The 11,947-nt window shown below is 45.1% G+C and overlaps 4 non-coding genes across 4 annotated transcripts; 2 read left to right on the top strand and 2 right to left on the bottom strand.

Annotated features, from left to right (window-relative positions):
- Positions 1 to 4,453: 4,453 nt before the first annotated feature.
- LOC140317393 (U5 spliceosomal RNA) lies at positions 4,454 to 4,567 on the top strand. The gene has a single exon (XR_011917711.1). It is a non-coding gene; the product is annotated as a U5 spliceosomal RNA (small nuclear RNA).
- Positions 4,568 to 4,883: 316 nt separating this feature from the next.
- Positions 4,884 to 5,074, top strand: LOC140317298 (U2 spliceosomal RNA). Its single transcript, XR_011917624.1, has one exon. It is a non-coding gene; the product is annotated as a U2 spliceosomal RNA (small nuclear RNA).
- A 2,642-nt stretch (positions 5,075 to 7,716) lies between these two features.
- On the bottom strand, positions 7,717 to 7,908 carry LOC140317020 (U2 spliceosomal RNA). Its single transcript, XR_011917373.1, has one exon. It is a non-coding gene; the product is annotated as a U2 spliceosomal RNA (small nuclear RNA).
- Positions 7,909 to 8,224: 316 nt separating this feature from the next.
- Positions 8,225 to 8,338, bottom strand: LOC140317203 (U5 spliceosomal RNA). The gene has a single exon (XR_011917537.1). It is a non-coding gene; the product is annotated as a U5 spliceosomal RNA (small nuclear RNA).
- Positions 8,339 to 11,947: the final 3,609 nt, after the last annotated feature.

Here is an 11,947-nt window from a genome sequence, read left to right as displayed (position 1 = left end):
CCCGCATTTTACGAACTATGGTCGGACATTCAAAACTTCTTTTAGCCGAACACATCCACTCCTGCTTTTGATGATGTATGGTTGAGCATTCGCACCTTTTCTTACCCATTTTTTACAAACTATGGTCGGACATTCACACCTTCTTGCAGCTGAACACCTCCTCTCCCGCTTATGATGATGTGTGGTTTGATATTCGAAAATTTTCTTTCATGTTTTCTAGCAATTATTGATGGACATTCAGACCTTCTTGCAGCTGAACACCTCCGCTCCCGCTTTTGATGATGTATAGTCGGGCTTTCGAGCCTTTTCTTCCCCGGTTTTTACAAAATTATTGTTGGACATTCAGACCTTCTTGCAGCCGAAAACCTCCGCTCCCTCTTTTGATCATACATTGTCGGGCATTCGCACCTTCTCTTACCCGCTTTTTACAAACCAGGGTCGGACTTTCACACCTTTTAGTAGCCGAACAACTCCGCTCCCGCTATTGATTGTGTACAGTCGGGTATTTTCACCTTTTCTTACCCGGTTTTTACCAACTATGGTCAGACATTCATACCTTCTTACAGTGGAACACCTCCGCTCCCTCTTTTGATGGTGTATGTTCGGGCATTCGAACCTTTTCTTACCCGCTTTTTACAAACTATGGTCGGACATTAAAACCTTCTTGTAGCCGAACACATCCACTCCTGCTTTTGATGATGTATGGTTGGGCATTCGTACCTTTTCTTACCCATTTTGCAGTAATTATGGGTGGACATTCACACCTTTTTGCATTTTAACACCTCTCCCGCTTATGATCATGTGCGGTTTGATATTCGAAAATTCTCTTCCATGTTTTCTAGCAATTATTGATGGACATTCAGACCTTCTTGCAGCTGAACACCTCCGCTCCAGCTGTTGATGGTGTATAGTCGGGCTTTCGAGCCTTTTCTTCCCCGATTTTTACAAATTATGGATGGACATTCAGACCTTCTTTCAGCTGAAAACCTCCGCTCCCTCTTTTGATCATACATTGTCGGGCATTCGCACCTTTTCTTACCTGCTTTTTCAATTCATGGTCGGACTTTGACACCTTTTAGTAGCGGAACAACTCTGCTCCCGCTATTGATTGTGTACAATAGGGTATTTTAACCTTTTCTTACCCGCTTTTTGCCAATTACTGTTGGACATTCCCACCTTCTTACAGCGGAACACCTCCGCTCCCTCCTTTGATGGTGTATGTTCGGGCATTCGAACCTTTTCTTACCCGCTTTTTACAAACTATGGTCAGACATTCAAACCTTCTTGTAGCCGAACACATCCACTCCTGCTTTTGATGATGGGTATTCAAACCTACTTGTTGCCCGCTTTTCATTAATTATGGGTGGACAAACACACCTTGTCGCAGCCAAACACCTCCGCTCCCTGTTAGGATCATGTATGGTTGGGCATTCGTACCTTTTCTTACCCATTTTGCAGTAATTATGGGTGGACATTCACACCTTCTTGCATTTGAACACCTCCTCTCCCGCTTATGATCATGTGCGGTTTGATATTCGAAAATTCTCTTCCATGTTTTCTAGCAATTATTGATGGACATTCAGACCTTCTTGCAGCTGAACACCTCCGCTCCAGCTGTTGATGGTGTATAGTCGGGCTTTCGAGCCTTTTCTTCCCAGATTTTTACAAAATATGGATGGACATTCAGACCTTGTTTCAGCCGAAAACCTCCGCTCCCTCTTTTGATCATACATTGTCGGGCATTCGCACCTTTTCTTACCCGCTTTTTACAAACCATGGTCGGACTTTCACACCTTTTAGTAGCGGAACAACTCTGCTCCCGCTATTGATTGTGTACAATCGGGTATTTTAACCTTTTCTTACCTGCTTTTTGCCAACTATGGTCGGACATTCACACCTTCTTACAGCGGAACACCTCCGCTCCCTCCTTTGATGGTGTATGTTCGGGCATTCGAACCTTTTCTTACCCGCTTTTTACAAACTATGGTCAGACATTCACACCTTCTTGCAGCCGAACACTTCCGCTCTACCTTTTAGTGTTCTATGGGGTATTCACACCTTTTTTTTCACCGCATTTTATAGATTATGGTTGGAAATTCTCACCCACTCTTATCCGAAGACCTCTCCTCCTGCTTTGGTTAATATATAGTCGGGCATTCGAACCTTTTCTTACCCGCTTTTTACAAATTATGGTCGAACATTCACACCTACTTGCAGCCGAACACCTCCGCTCCCGCTTTTGATGGTGTATAGTCGGGCTTTCGAGCCTTTTCTTCCCCGGTTTTTACAAATTATGGTTGGACATTCAGACCTTGCAGCCGAAAACCTCCGCTCCCTCTTTTGATCATACATTGTCAGGCATTCGCACCTACTTGCAGCCGAATACTTCCGCTCCACCTTTTAGTGATGTATGGTTGGCATTTGCACCTTTTCTTACCCTTTCTTACCCTACTGATTGCTTAAGATTAAGTTGTTTTTTCTCAAACTACAACATTTTTTTAATTGTTGAAACTTGATTTGAAGTGGATAAATAAGGAGGACAAACAGTTTTGAGTCAGGCTGATAGAAGGAATTAATTTTATAGCAAAATCTGTATTTCGTCATATGTCGAGAGATGCTTATTGCTGAAGAAGTACAAAGTACAACGTTGTTTATCGTTGAAACTTGATTAGACATGAATAAATATGAAGGACAAAGCAGTCTTAACTTGGTTAGAGTTAAGGTTTTATAGGAGAATCCGAATTCGTGCATAACTCGTAAAATAGAGCTTATTTTCGGATTCCTGAAGAATGAGTCTGGTTCTTTCTCATAATACAAAGTTTGTTGTTTATTGTTGAAACTTCATCAGAAGTGAAGAAATAAATGAATGCCTATCAACAAATGTGGGATCTAAACTCTAGTGCTTCCTCTAAAATAATTTCCTTTCTCAATTCAGAAATGTGTGTGTGTAAGTTACAACACCCGTGACACCAAAACGGCTTTCTTTTCTCTCTTTTCTCTACACTCTGCACTGTGAGAACACACACCAAATCAGAAAGGCTTTTTTCTCTCTTTTCTACATTATGGACTGTGGGGACACAAAACCGCTCTCTCTTTTTTTTTTTGATTGTGTGCCAGGGCGTTGTCTCACGTATTAGATTATGCTTACGATACGAATGGGTTTATCAGTCACATCAGAATCCATACATACTGATCCTCCCGTAATAAAATGGTCGGATCTTATCAAACACACTTTGTTTCTTGTGACAATCAAGTCAGCGAAACAGCGTATACACGTCAAGACACTGAATCAAGTTTGCCACAAGAACTCATAAGTTTGGCAGTATTGCTCTGCCGTCAGCAATCATACACCCATTTTATTTTCGTGAGACATGTGCAGGCACCTGTTCATCTACTGTTCTATCACTATGAATTAGTTTATCTATTATCAATAAGGATACTTCTACAACTACTATCAAAGTATGTCCAGACTTCTTATGTTGTCAGTTGCTATATATGAATAAGTGGGTAGCTACTGACAAGCATTAAGCATGTCACACAGCCCAAACATATAACATTTCAGGACACACCACACAGTTAACAACCACCGTGAAGTGTCAAAGCCCAAACATGTAACATTCAACAGGACACTTACACAACACATTCAAATCAAACAGTCAGACAACATACAAGAACATATACCCCAGCCGGCATTGCTCCCTGCCTATTTTCCTACAGCTCACTATGTGTGCGCACACCTTTATTCACAAACTCTTCAACTTATACTCTTTTACCGAAGCTGCTACAGCTCGATTGGCCGAATACCGAATAATCCTAATTCGGTGAATTTGACATCTGCCTTACATGTAACAGATTAGCGGTTTAGCAGTTTTAATTTAGTTTGAGTGAAGGAATTCATTTTATAGCAAAATCCGAAATCGTGAAGAACTCATGAAAGTAAGCTTATTCTCGGATTCCTGAAACTTTAGATTTGCTATTTCTTTTACTGCAAAGTACAACGTTGGTTTTTTTGTTTAAATCTTTCAAGACATGGTAAATATGAAGGACAAAGCAGTTTTAACATAGTTTGAGTGAAGGAATTCATTTTATTGATAAAATCCCAAGAGTCTGCTGAGAAAAGAGAGTGAATGCGAAGTAGACTTTAACACGGCTCTGGGAGCGAGCCGAGTGCGGGCTAACCGGGAGAATTGCTTGAAAGAAACGCGACACCGAATGAGCGGTCAGAACAAAGCCTCAATACGGTTTTCCCGTGGTGTTTTCGTTGCTGCCTTGTCTTTTGCACAGAGTAAAAGACAAGGCAGCCATCGAATAGGGCCCGATTGTTCCTACTTGGTCAGCCGAGGAGCAAGGGGGGGGGGGGGGGGAGCAAGCGTTTCAACCGAGCAAAGCTCACCATGGGGAAGGTGGCTATGCCAACTAGCCTGATGCCCTGCTCCCGCAGTGACGGATAATCGTACTCTGGTTTCTCTTCATAACGTACAAGTCTTTCACCTTTTACTAAAGACTTCTGTGGAGAGCAGCACTAATGAGTTGTTTCTATTTTTGGCAGGCTTTACCTTTGCGGGTGAAGCCCTTTCTGTCTGTGCAAAAGAAATCTTGTTACTGTGCAGAGTGACTTCTCTGAGTAGAGTCGCCTTACTTGTTGCGACTGTGCCGATGTTCGAAGCTGGAGTGCAAAGTTGTTGCTTGAATGGTGCTTGCTGGAGCGTGCGGGAGTGCAAAGTTATACCATTTAAAAGGGCTGAAGAGTGCTCAGTGCAGCGGGTGGGCGGAGGTGCAAAGTGACACTCTGGCCACCTATGGCCATAAAAAGAACAGGGGTGTTAGCGGACAAGTGCGCATTGTGCCAGGAAGGGCCCTCGGACGTGAACCAGTGGACAGTTGTCGCTTCTCGGCCTTTTGGCTAAGATCAAGTGTAGTATCTGTTCTTATCAGTTTAATATCTGATATGTCCTCTATACGAGGACTACATATTAAATGGATTTTTAGCAATAGGAGTTGAAAAAGTAGCTTGCTCCGTTCACTCCAAGCATTGACCCCGTACTGCAGTGCCGCTGGGAACGGTGCGCTCTTCTCTACTCTTGTGAAAAAGCAAACAGCGGTGCAGGATGCAAGTTTCAGGGAGCCCAAGATGAAACTTTCTTTTAGTCTGCTGAGAAAAGAGAGTGAATGCGATGTAGACTTTAACCCGGCTATGGGAGTGAGCCGAGTGTCGGCTAACCGGGAGAATTGCTTGAAAGAAACGCCATACCAAATGAGCGGTCAGAACAAAGCCTCAATACGGTGTTCCCGTTGTGTTTTTGTTGCTGCCGCTGTTTGCTTTTTCACAAGAGCGCACCTGTTTAGGGGGGCTCTGGGGGGGCCTGGGTGATGGTGGGTCTCAGGCCCGGGCTGCTGCGACTGGTGTGACCGGGTGGTTTGTTTGTTTGTTTTTTGTTGTTGTTTGTTTGTTTTTTGTAGAGGTCCTCCGGAGTGGGGTTGGGTTGAGTGGGGTGGGGCGGGATGGGTACCTTCTGGGGGTACAGTAGCTCCCAGAATATGGTCGCTGCAGGCCCCGAGCCTGGTGGACATCAGGCCCTCCTGTCCTGTGTTGGCTCCCTGGTAGCGGGGATGCCTATTGCAGCCAGTCCCTGGCTGCCCCCAGTGTATATCCCCATTCTCCCTTCTGGCTCCTGTACACAGCACACACTCACACATGAAGGGTTTTGGGGGCGTGTGTGTTCGGTGGGGTGTAGTGGACTCTGCAGTAGTTGCACTCTGCAGTTCCCACCCCTGTTTTAATTACACCTTAGACATTACTACTTATCAAACACACTCACACACACACATTAGGTCTTGGGGGGTGGTTACACTGAGTGGCATCTGGTGGGCGGGGCTCTTTGGGTATGTAGGCTGCCCAGAGGGCCACGCTCCCAGTTCTACAAGTTTGGCTGCCCCTCAATTTTAATTGCTCACTATTAGAAAATATTGAAGAGCCAGAAGGGTGAGGGGAGGGGTCTTCTTCGCACACCCCTGCTTCCTGGTTGCTGCTCGGGGCGGGAGGGGCCAGGAGGATTAATTAATTGTTCTGCTGGTTTGGGGTCTCTGGTGGCTGGGGGGCTGCTGGCCCCCTGGTGTGCCCGCTGCACTACACCCCAGCGGAGTCGAGGGAGGGAGGACGTGTGGATGTATGGGACATGAAAGTGTGTGTGGTAATGATTGGGCCTGGATCTTGGACTTGCTGTCGCCTGGCCTGCCTGTGCTTCTCCCGATGGGGGGGGGGCGGCGTGGCCTCTCTCCGCTGCTCGCGACTTCACCCACCTGTGGGCACGTCTTGACTCCCAGGGCACTTGGCCAGGGGTGCTGGGGCAGGCGCTGACCCACTGTGTGGCTGTCTGGGGCGCTTGGCCCTCCTGGGTATTGGGTGGGGCCTCTGTCGGGGGGTTTGGGGGCGCTCGGGCTCCTGGGGCCCGGATCCAGTGCACGGCCCATGTCTGGGCGGCTGGGGCCTGGCGACGTCGGTGGGCTGTTGCCCCTGGCTCCCGGAGGGCCTCTGCCCTATGCTTATGGGGGCTCTTTCCGGGGGCTTCCTCTGCAGTCTTCTGGGTGGATGCGTGGTTGCCCCTGCGGTGGGCTTCCTGGGTTCTGTGCTCTGTGGGGGCTGCTGGTGGCCTGGGTCTTGTGGCCCTCTCTGCCTGCTTCTGATTGCTTGGGGGGGCTGTGGATTGTGGCCCTGTACGCTTATACACTCATAACTAAGCACGGTTATCATGTAGGTCCTGTGCCATGGGTGTTGCATGTTCTCACACACACACAACCACATTCATTATAGTCCAGTAGTATGGTCGCTAAGCAGTTGATGTATTATCATGTCGTCTCAGGTCATCTATATCCACAGCTGTGTTGTATGCGATGTATGTTCTGTTTTTCTCTTCTTTCCTCTTCTTCTTTCCTTGTCCCCCGGTCCGGTTCAGTTCTATTACATGTCATATATTGTAAACAGAAATAAATAAATGGGCATCAAGGGGAGCTTTACATTTATAAAACTTCCCTTGGCAAAGCAAATCTGTTTGGCATCAAAGGTATTCAGACTACAATTCTGCTGCCATAATGCTGAACACGATAAGGGGAAAAAAAAAAAAAAAGTAAAGAAGACAGTTCTGCCGAAAGCCAGGGACTAGACCTGTTCTAAGTTCTGTACTTTTTAAAAGGGAGCCAACACAGGACAGGAGGGCCTGATGTCCACCAGAATCGGGGCCTGCAGTGACCATATTCTGGGAGCTACTGTACCCCCAGAAGGTACCCATCCCGCCCCACCCCACTCAACCCAACCCCACTCCGGAGGACCTCTACAAAAAACAAACAAACAACAACAAAAAACATACAAACAAACCACCCGGTCACACCAGTCGCAGCAGCCCGGGCCTGAGACCCACCATCACCCAGGCCCCCCCCAGGCCCCCCCCTCAACAGGTGCGCTCTTGTGAAAAAGCAAACAGCGGCAGCAACAAAAACACAACGGGAACACCGTATTGAGGCTTTGTTCTGACCGCTCATTTGGTATGGCGTTTCTTTCAAGCAATTCTCCCGGTTAGCCCGCACTCGACTCGCTCCCAGAGCCGTGTTAAAGTCTACTTCGCATTCACTCTCTTTTCTCAGCAGACTAAAAGAAAGTTTCATCTTGGGCTCCCTGAAACTTGCATCCTGCACCGCTGTTTGCTTTTTCACAAGAGTAGAGAAGAGCGCACCGTTCCCAGCGGCACTGCAGTACGGGGGTCAATGCTTGGAGTGAACGGAGCAAGCTACTTTTTCAACTCCTATTGCTAAAAATCCATTTAATATGTAGTCCTCGTATAGAGGACATATCAGATATTAAACTGATAAGAACAGATACTACACTTGATCTTAGCCAAAAGGCCGAGAAGCGACAACTGTCCACTGGTTCACGTCCGAGGGCCCTTCCTGGCACAATGCGCACTTGTCCGCTAACACCCCTGTTCTTTTTATGGCCATAGGTGGCCAGAGTGTCACTTTGCACCTCCGCCCACCTGCTGCACTGAGCACTCTTCAGCCCTTTTAAATGGTATAACTTTGCACTCCCGCACGCTCCAGCAAGCACCATTCAAGCAACAACTTTGCACTCCAGCTTCGAACATCGGCACAGTCGCAACAAGTAAGGCGACTCTACTCAGAGAAGTCACTCTGCACAGTAACAAGATTTCTTTTGCACAGACAGAAAGGGCTTCACCCGCAAAGGTAAAGCCTGCCAAAAATAGAAACAACTCATTAGTGCTGCTCTCCACAGAAGTCTTTAGTAAAAGGCGAAAGACTTGTACGTTATGAAGAGAAACCAGAGTACGATTATCCGTCACTGCGGGAGCAGGGCATCAGGCTAGTTGGCATAGCCATCTTCCCCATGGTGAGCTTTGCTTGGTTGAGACGCTTGCCCCCCCCCCCCCCCCCCCCCCCCCCCCCCACCCTCCCCCCTTGCTCCTCGGCTGACCAAGTAGGAACAATCGGGCCCTATTCGATGGCTGCCTTGTCTTTTACTCTGTGCAAAAGACAAGGCAGCAACAAAAACACCACGGGAAAACCGTATTGAGGCTTTGTTCTGACCGCTCATTCGGTGTCGCGTTTCTTTGAAGCAATTCTCCCGGTTAGCCCGCACTCGGCTCGCTCCCAGAGCCGTGTTAAAGTCTACTTCGCATTCACTCTCTTTTCTCAGCAGACTTTTGGGATTTTATCAATAAAATGAATTCCTTCACTCAAACTATGTTAAAACTGCTTTGTCCTTCATATTTACCATGTCTTGAAAGATTTAAACAAAAAAAAACAACGTTGTACTTTGCAGTAAAAGAAATAGCAAATCTAAAGTTTCAGGAATCCGAGAATAACCTTACTTTCATGAGTTCTTCACGATTTCGGATTTTGCTATAAAATGAATTCCTTCACTCAAACTAAATTAAAACTGCTAAACCGCTAATCTGTTACATGTAAGGCAGATGTCAAATTCACCGAAATAGGATCTAAGGGTATTCGGCCAATCGAGCTGTAGCAGCTTTGGTAAAAGAGTATAAGTTGAAGAGTTTGTGAATAAAGGTGTGCGCACACATAGTGAGCTGTAGGAAAATAGGCAGGGAGCAATGCCGGCTGGGGTATATGTTCTTGTATGTTGTCTGACTGTTTGATTAGAATGTCTTGTGTAAGTGTCCTGTTGAATGTTACATGTTTGGGCTTTGACACTTCACGGTGGTTGTTAACTGTGTGGTGTGTCCTGAAATGTTATATGTTTGGGCTGTGTGACATGCTTAATGCTTGTCAGTAGCTACCCACTTATTCATATATAGCAACTGACAACATAAGAAGTCTGGACATACTTTGATAGTAGTTGTAGAAGTATCCTTATTGATAATAGATAAACTAATTCATAGTGATAGAACAGTAGATGAACAGGTGCCTGCACATGTCTCACGAAAATAAAATGGGTGTATGATTGCTGACGGCAGAGCAATACTGCCAAACTTATGAGTTCTTGTGGCAAACTTGATTCAGTGTCTTGACGTGTATACGCTGTTTCGCTGACTTGATTGTCACAAGAAACAAAGTGTGTTTGATAAGATCCGACCATTTTATTACGGGAGGATCAGTATGTATGGATTCTGATGTGACTGATAAACCCATTCGTATCGTAAGCATAATCTAATACGTGAGACAACGCCCTGGCACACAATCAAAAAAAAAAAAAGAGAGCGGTTTTGTGTCCCCACAGTCCATAATGTAGAAAAGAGAGAAAAAAGCCTTTCTGATTTGGTGTGTGTTCTCACAGTGCAGAGTGTAGAGAAAAGAGAGAAAAGAAAGCCGTTTTGGTGTCACGGGTGTTGTAACTTACACACACACATTTCTGAATTGAGAAAGGAAATTATTTTAGAGGAAGCACTAGAGTTTAGATCCCACATTTGTTGATAGGCATTCATTTATTTCTTCACTTCTGATGAAGTTTCAACAATAAACAACAAACTTTGTATTATGAGAAAGAACCAGACTCATTCTTCAGGAATCCGAAAATAAGCTCTATTTTACGAGTTATGCACGAATTCGGATTCTCCTATAAAACCTTAACTCTAACCAAGTTAAGACTGCTTTGTCCTTCATATTTATTCATGTCTAATCAAGTTTCAACGATAAACAACGTTGTACTTTGTACTTCTTCAGCAATAAGCATCTCTCGACATATGACGAAATACAGATTTTGCTATAAAATTAATTCCTTCTATCAGCCTGACTCAAAACTGTTTGTCCTCCTTATTTATCCACTTCAAATCAAGTTTCAACAATTAAAAAAATGTTGTAGTTTGAGAAAAAACAACTTAATCTTAAGCAATCAGTAGGGTAAGAAAGGGTAAGAAAAGGTGCAAATGCCAACCATACATCACTAAAAGGTGGAGCGGAAGTATTCGGCTGCAAGTAGGTGCGAATGCCTGACAATGTATGATCAAAAGAGGGGAGCGGAGGTTTTCGGCTGCAAGGTCTGAATGTCCAACCATAATTTGTAAAAACCGGGGAAGAAAAGGCTCGAAAGCCCGACTATACACCATCAAAAGCGGGAGCGGAGGTGTTCGGCTGCAAGTAGGTGTGAATGTTCGACCATAATTTGTAAAAAGCGGGTAAGAAAAGGTTCGAATGCCCGACTATATATTAACCAAAGCAGGAGAAGAGGTCTTCGGATAAGAGTGGGTGAGAATTTACAACCATAATCTATAAAATGCGGTGAAAAAAAAGGTGTGAATACCCCATAGAACACTAAAAGGTAGAGCGGAAGTGTTCGGCTGCAAGAAGGTGTGAATGTCTGACCATAGTTTGTAAAAAGCGGGTAAAAAAAGGTTCGAATGCCCGAACATACACCATCAAAAGAGGGAGCGGAGGTGTTCCGCTGTAAGACGGTGTGAATGTCCGATCATAGTTGGTAAAAAGCGGGTAAGAAAAGGTTAAAATACCCGACTGTACACAATCAAAAGAGGGAGCGGAGTTGTTCAGCTAAGAGAAGGTGTGAAAGTCCGACCATGGTTTGTAAAAAGCGGGTAAGAAAAGGTTCGTATGCCCGAATTATACACTATCAAAACCGGAAGCGTAGGTGTTCGGCTGCAAGAAGGTGTGAACGTCCGACCAAGGTTTGTAAAAAAGCAGTTAAGAAAAGGTTCGAATATCTAACCAAACATAATCAAAAGCGGGAGCAGAGCTGTTCGACTGCAAGTAGGTGTGAATGTCAGAGAATAATTTGCAAAAAGCTGATGAAAAAGGGTGAGAAATCCCGACTATACACCATCAAATGCGGTAGCGGAGTTGTTCGGCTGTGAGTAGGTGTGATTCTCCAACCATAATTGCTGAAAAATGTGTTAGAAAAGGTAAGAATGCCGGGTCCATACATCATCAAAAGCGGGAGAGGTGGTGTTCGGCTGCAAGTAGGTGTGAATGTCCATTAATAATTGCTTTAAAACATGAAAGAAAATTTTCGAATATCAAACCTTACATGATCAAAAGCGGGAGCAGAGGTGTTCCGCTGTAAGACGGTGTGAATGTCCGACCATAGTTGGTAAAAAGCGGGTAAGCAAAGGTTAAAATACCCGACTGTACACAATCAATAGCGGGAGCGGAGTTGTTCGGCTACAAGAAGGTGTGAAAGTCACACCATGGTTTGTAAAAATCGGGAAGAAAAGGCTCGAAAGCCCGACTATACACCATCAAAAAGAAGGTTTGAATGTCCATCAATAATTGCTTTAAAATAAGAAAGTAAATTTTCGAATATCAAACCGTACATGATCATAAGCGGGAGAGGAGGTGTTCCGCTGTAAGACGGTGTGAATGTCCGACCATAGTTGGTAAAAAGCGGGTAAGAAAAGGTTAAAATACCCGACTGTACACAATCAATAGCGGGAGCGGAGTTGTTCGGCTACTAAAAGGTGTGAAAGTC

The sequence above is a fragment of the Leuresthes tenuis genome, unplaced genomic scaffold, assembly GCF_036924035.1.
Source record: "Leuresthes tenuis unplaced genomic scaffold, fLeuTen1.0.hap1 SCAF_10, whole genome shotgun sequence".
NCBI classification, from domain to species: domain Eukaryota; kingdom Metazoa; phylum Chordata; class Actinopteri; order Atheriniformes; family Atherinopsidae; genus Leuresthes; species Leuresthes tenuis.
Note: the sequence above shows the minus strand (reverse complement) of the source record. Positions and strands in the feature narration are given on the sequence as shown.